The sequence below is a fragment of the Muntiacus reevesi genome, chromosome 5, assembly GCF_963930625.1.
Source record: "Muntiacus reevesi chromosome 5, mMunRee1.1, whole genome shotgun sequence".
NCBI lineage: Eukaryota > Metazoa > Chordata > Mammalia > Artiodactyla > Cervidae > Muntiacus > Muntiacus reevesi.
Window position 1 is genome coordinate 101,152,022 of NC_089253.1, and position 6,000 is coordinate 101,158,021.

At 41.8% G+C, this 6,000-nt stretch overlaps 1 protein-coding gene across 3 annotated transcripts in view; it reads right to left on the reverse strand.

Annotated features, from left to right (window-relative positions):
• The window catches only part of RC3H1 (ring finger and CCCH-type domains 1), a 75,171-nt gene extending 72,113 nt beyond the window's left edge, over positions 1–3,058 (reverse strand). For 2 of the 3 annotated variants that reach the window (XM_065936085.1, XM_065936083.1), the window contains exon 1: positions 2,774–3,035. The gene's annotated coding sequence lies outside the window, so the exon portion shown is untranslated. Of the gene's footprint in view, positions 1–2,773 lie in introns of all 3 variants that reach the window. The other variant, XM_065936084.1, reaches the window with a different exon arrangement.
• Between the last annotated feature and the right edge of the window lie 2,942 nt (positions 3,059–6,000).

A 6,000-nucleotide genomic window follows, 5' to 3' on the forward strand; every position in this document is an offset into this window, starting at 1 on the left:
AATCAAAAACTAGTGTTTTTTTCTGTAATTTACATGAGTAAATACTTTCTCAAACTTATAAGTGAATACTGGCAGGGTACAAATAATGATACTAGAAAGGATATTAGTGCAAGAGGCAAGCACAATATTACAAAACATAGTTCATAGCTTAAAAAAAAGAAATCCGTCATACAGGAGATGCAAATTTAACCTTGGGACATATGGCAGGAGTAGCAGTAGTAAAACATCTATTAATAAGTTGTGTCACAAGACTTGGGTTTGAGTAAGCTTTTTCACCTATTAATTAAGTGGTCTTTTTGCCAGTTATAGTAGCTTCTCCTTAGACTCAGACTCTTCCTATATAAAATGAGAATACCACCAATATTACAGACGAATTAGGAGGAATAAATGCAAATGTTTTTATTCATTTTATAAATATGCTTTGAAAAACTGTAATTTTAGATTTTTAATGTATTAAAAAAAGCCTTTCAAAAAAAAAAAGCCTTTCAAATTTCTCCAAATGAATCAAACATTTAGTAACTTTTAATATTACCTCAAAAACACAAATCTAATTCTTAAGCTGTGGTCCCAAAACTTCTTAGAGGAAATTCTTAAATTATCACTTGAGAAAATCTGAACTGATATAATCAGAATAAACACTGATATTGAGGACATGACAATTGAGGGATCACATCTTAAAATAGTTTGATACAAACAAAAGCACAATTCTCCAAGAGCTTTTTCAATATCGAATAGAAACTGGGACCTAGCCTCAATGCTTGTTGGATCAGCATCCAATTTCAAACACAAAACCATCAACACGAAAAATCTTTGTTTTCAGGAAGATGATGAGGCAAATTAGTCCTTAACACAGATCTGTTTCCACAACAAAGCACACTGATCACTTAAAATTTACAAAATCATAAGTTACTACAATTGTTCTAATAGGTTTAGAGTCACAGATAAATTTAAGCATCATTCACAGATAAATTGAAGTATCATTATGATACAGAGATTACTTGCACTCTGTATCAACCTAACAAAATTCGCAAAAAAAAAAACACCCACTGATTAAATTATAACTCTGAACACTTAAAAAATGTCCCTGTCGAAATGTATTCCCAGAACATTCACATCAGCAGGAGCCATGTGAAAGTTGTTCTTTCCCCACTACCTAAAAAGTCAAAACATCCACATTATTTATACTAGACATAAAATTAAAGTCGTTCATATCATCTATTATACTTCAATTCTAAACAACAAAAAAACAGTCCAACCTCCACGTTTATTCAATTGCTAGTCTATTTACCGTGAGTTCTTGTGGAAGAACCAAGGACCAGTGCTTCTCATTAAACTTCATATAACCTGAAAATGCTCTAAATTACAATAGATATGGACAATTCTACTTAGAAGTTCACCCTAAAACTGTGTAAAAGATATCAACTGGCATATTCTCTGCACAGCACAGGTCCTGTGAAGAACGCAAACTAATTGGACCATGACAGTGAATGTTAAATAGTGGAAAGCAGTCTTTCGGACACATTCAAACAATTTTAATATAAATTTCTCCATACCGCCATAGAAACTGAAATTGAAATAACTTGGATAATTTCCTCCTTGAGAAGTTAAGTTTAGGAGAAATAGTAGTTAATTGTTGACATTTCAGAAATCACTACACAGGGCAACTAATAATGCGTCTTGATAAGTCTAAACATCCAACAGAGAACAGTTGTTTCTACTTTTTGAAAATTGTTAAAAAAAAAAAAAAGACCAGTTTTGGCCTGGAGATGAACCTCTTCTGTCTCCTGAAGAAATGCTTCATTAGGTCTATTTTATCTAGTTAATGTTGCTTCTTATGAGGCACATTAATAATTTAAAACGGTTCCTTTGAAGAAAAGTTCTATTCAAACATTACAATTTGTCTCCGCGTTGCCAGTAAGTGGCTTTGTTTCCAGTTTCTGGGACTATTCTGGGATGTCAAGAGTTATATTATTTACCGTTCCAAAAGAGCCCTTGTTTCACTCTCACCCTGGAAGCGGACACAATTGATGTTTACAGAGAACCGATGCCTAGAGATGTTTAAAGAGGAGCAGCCTTTAGCTCTCTCTCCATCCTTTGTCGATAATCACATTTTACCTGGTAGATTTCTTGCTGTTGTGCACTTTTTTTTTTTTTAAAAAAAAACACCTGCAAACCTAACCGCCCTAGCGCCGCCGGGAAGGAAAAAAAGACTACCGGGCTCGCTCTGCAGTAGCTCCAGGCAGAGACTTCGTAAAGCCCACTTGGCCAAGGAAGGGGAGCGCTTAAGGGGCAGGGGAGAAGGAGCAGCCTTGAGGTGCAGGGAGGCAGAGGCGGCGCCTGTTTACAGACGCCTGCACCTCCTCCACCCCCGCAGCCCGAGGGTCCAAAAGCATCCCCCGGAGGCTCTCTTGCTCCCGCCGAGGTTCTCGGACTAACAGAGGAGCTGGGCAGCCTGGTGGCCCCCTCCCTATGGCCCAAGCCTCCCTCGCCCTCCCCTCGTCCAGGGCGGCGTCTGTACATCCCCACGGCCTACCCACCCCTGCAGGCCCTCCCGGCGGCACGCGGAGGCCTGAGGCCTAAAGGACGCCGGCCACTGACAAGTCCCCGGACCACCGGCGGGGCCCGAGGCCGGGCGGGCGGACGCTACGGCCGAGGAGCCGAGGGCGGCCGAGGACAGCCCCTGCCCCGCCGCGGCCGCCTATTGTTCCCGACGGAGGCCGGGCCGCGGCCGCCCGGCTCCCCACGCCGCCGCCGCCGCCTGCCGCTCGCTCACCGCGCTGGTCCGAGCAGTAGCTCCTCTCAGCTCCGAGTCCCCGCGGCCGTCGCCACCGCCGGGGCAGCCACCGCCGCCGCCGCTGCCACCGTCGACTCTGACTCTGTCCCAGGCCGCCGGGCCACGGCCGCCGCCGCCACCACCAGCGCCGCCTCCGGCCCCCCACCTGCTGCTGAGGCTGCTCCTGCAGCAGGGGCCATCTTGTTGGTCTGCCTCCTCTTCCTCCTCCTCCTCCTCCGCCCCGTCGCTCGTTGTCCTCGTCCCCTTCCTCTTCCTCGGGCTCCGGCCCGCCCCAGAGACTGGGGCGGAGACGAGGGCGAGGCTCCTCCTTCCGGGGGCGGGGCAGGCGGAGGGGGCGGGGCGGGCGCGGGAGCAAAGCTCTGAGTCACCCGCCACCAACGCCGTGGAGGGAGGGCGGCGTCGCTCCCCGCCTGGACCCGGCGCGCACCCACGCCCTGAGCCGAAGAACTGGTCCTCCAGCGCCTCGGCGTCCCGCGGGCAAGTGGCCAGACGGCGAGGGTGAATTGGAAAATGTCTGACGTTTCCAACCGGTCCCGCGCTCACCTCTAGCCCCTTGGCTTTCTCAACTCGTCCCTCTGCTCTTGTTTCTTTTTCACGTCTCTCCTCCTACACCCCAGAAGAATTTGTTCTTATCTCATTTTATCCTGGTTCTTGATCACACCAGCTTTGCCCTAGTCAGGAGTCTCTGAAGAATTCAGCCTCCCAACAGGGCTGAACAGTCTCTCCAGGCCTATATGACCAATTAAGAGTTGTCTGAGGGAGGGCAGGAAAAGAACTGGCTCTTAGAAGAAAAAACTCGGATCTAAAAGCTAACCTTGTAGTTATTGAAAGTTTCTTCTCCCTTATGGAAAAGAAACCATTTTCATTTGGGGCCATGGGAGACCCCTTCAAGACTATTCAGTTTAACCAAACATTTGCTTTTAAGAAAGGAGAGCAATGGGGATTCTTCTTATACCATACAGTCCTAATTACAAAATAAATCATCTAGAATAGAGACGGTCCTCAAATAAGCACCCAGTTAATACTCCTCTGCATTATCATCCCTTTGTTTTTTCCTCAGGTCTGGCCAATAGAAGAGAGATTTTGCAGTTCTGTCCTTTCTTCCCTGCATACATCCCCAATACCAAAAGAAGTACTATGTTTAGAGAAGCTTCTGCTTTTAAAGTGATAAATTCAATTACTATAACAGCCAGTGTTTTTATATTATTTGTAAATAATATATCACACACCTTCCTAAATTCTGAGCAGAGAACAGTTCTTTTTAGTTGCTAACACCCTCCTGCTACTCAGATTTCAGCTTCTTTCTAGACGACCTATTGATATCTTTATACTGATTGGAATTTAGTCTCTTTGAAGTGGGCTGAATCAGTAACCATCTCTTCAACCCAGTAAATAGTAACCCCAGTCCTGCCAAGGGCAAATTTCTAGCTACCATGGAGGGATTAGGTGGGTGTGTGCTAATCTAAAGGCTATCTTTTGGATAGCATTTCCCTTAGCCAGGCCTCCCGTCTCCTGCTGGGAAAAACAGATTAATCTGTTCCTCCAGTTTTTCCTCCTCCTCCCTCCTCACTCCTAGGGAACCTTCCACAACAGAAGGTTTCAGCGGCTGTTGCTAGGCAAACATGCCAACTTCCCTGTTTAGGTGAAGCAACTAAGCCAAATTTCATTACAGTCAACCTAGATCATGTAATTTATTTGAACTGTTAATAGTTACACCTCAACAGGTAGACCCGCTTCAAGGTCCCCTTAAAAAGTAAGGTTTTTAAGTTAAATTTATTTTTATTTTTGTTAAAAATAAGTTTAAAATGCAGGGGCTTCCCAAAATTCATTTTAATGATATAATTAAACAAACATTTGGCAAAAAAAAAGACGAGCTTTGAAGAAAACAAGTGTTTGCAATAAAAACTAATCTACAAAAAGTTGTTTATATGCTTTGAATGCCCCAGATAGGGTAGATGTATTAAGTGCAGAGAATAATTTCTCCCATGAGACTGAGTCTATTTAACAGATAATATAGTTATTCAGTGGAAAAAAAAAGATATCCTGGATTTTATTCCCAAATTAACTCTGTAAGAATTCTAGCGAGTGAATTCAGCACTTTTCCCCCCTGATGCTGCTGTTTAAAATTTTTGCTCTGTTATTGTTAAATAATAGTAACCATTTTAGGGTGTTGAAAGTTAATATGAAAAAGATTAAATAATTATGTTGAAATTTAAATTATATTTAAGCTTCTAAATGCTTAAATTATATAATTTGTTTTAATCCAGTGAAATTTATAAGTAAATTTTCATGTAAAGGGCTTAGAACAGCACATGGCACACAAAAGGTATACAAATGTTCTTTAAAAATCCATTTTAGATATATATCATTATAGTCTTTAGTTTCTTGATCAGTCAAATAAGAATGACAGTAACCAAATACAATTTTGCTCTTAGCATGAACCCTAAAAAAATTTTAGTGCTGTTTTTTTAATGTCACACACAAATCAGAATAAGGCCTTATAAATCTTTTAAATGTGTTTTCTGATATGCCTATATAATGTTTTGATTATTTATTTAGAATAGGCTATGCTTTTTAGTTTATGCTAAGTGATTTTTTTGTTACCACATGCTTTAAAATTGATCTGGAATGTGTAATTTTCAACTTAAAGCATTGCTTGTTGTATTAGGGCTAGGAAAAAACCTTAGCTACCAACTCACTCACTGCAACAGCTGGAACAGAGACTAGGATAAGTTCGGTAGGTCACATATATACTCAACTCTTTGTTATAGATAAATGCCATGTTATTGAGTAGGGGGGCTAGAGAGTGGGAAGGACTAGAAGAGGAGGAAAAAATTCAAAGATACATGAATCATGTGTCCCTGCCTTAAAGAAATGTAATAATCTAGTGGGAAGAATACAATGAGAAGTACTTGTCAACAGCTGGAGTATAAAATAGCTTGATGATTCTTGCATAAAAATATAGACTTCTGTGAAAGTTAAAAGGAAAAACTAGTGGGAATCATCATTCTAATGTCATAGAACCTACCTTTTGACAGATGTCAATACTGTGCATTAGATCTGTACATTGAGGCATATAAGTACAATCAGCTTCAATAGATGGCTCATTGGAGGATATGAGAATGAAGTTTGAATTAGATCTATTAAAGTACAGCTGATTTCGGTATTGACCATCTGGTGATGTCCATGTGTAGAGTCTTCTCTTG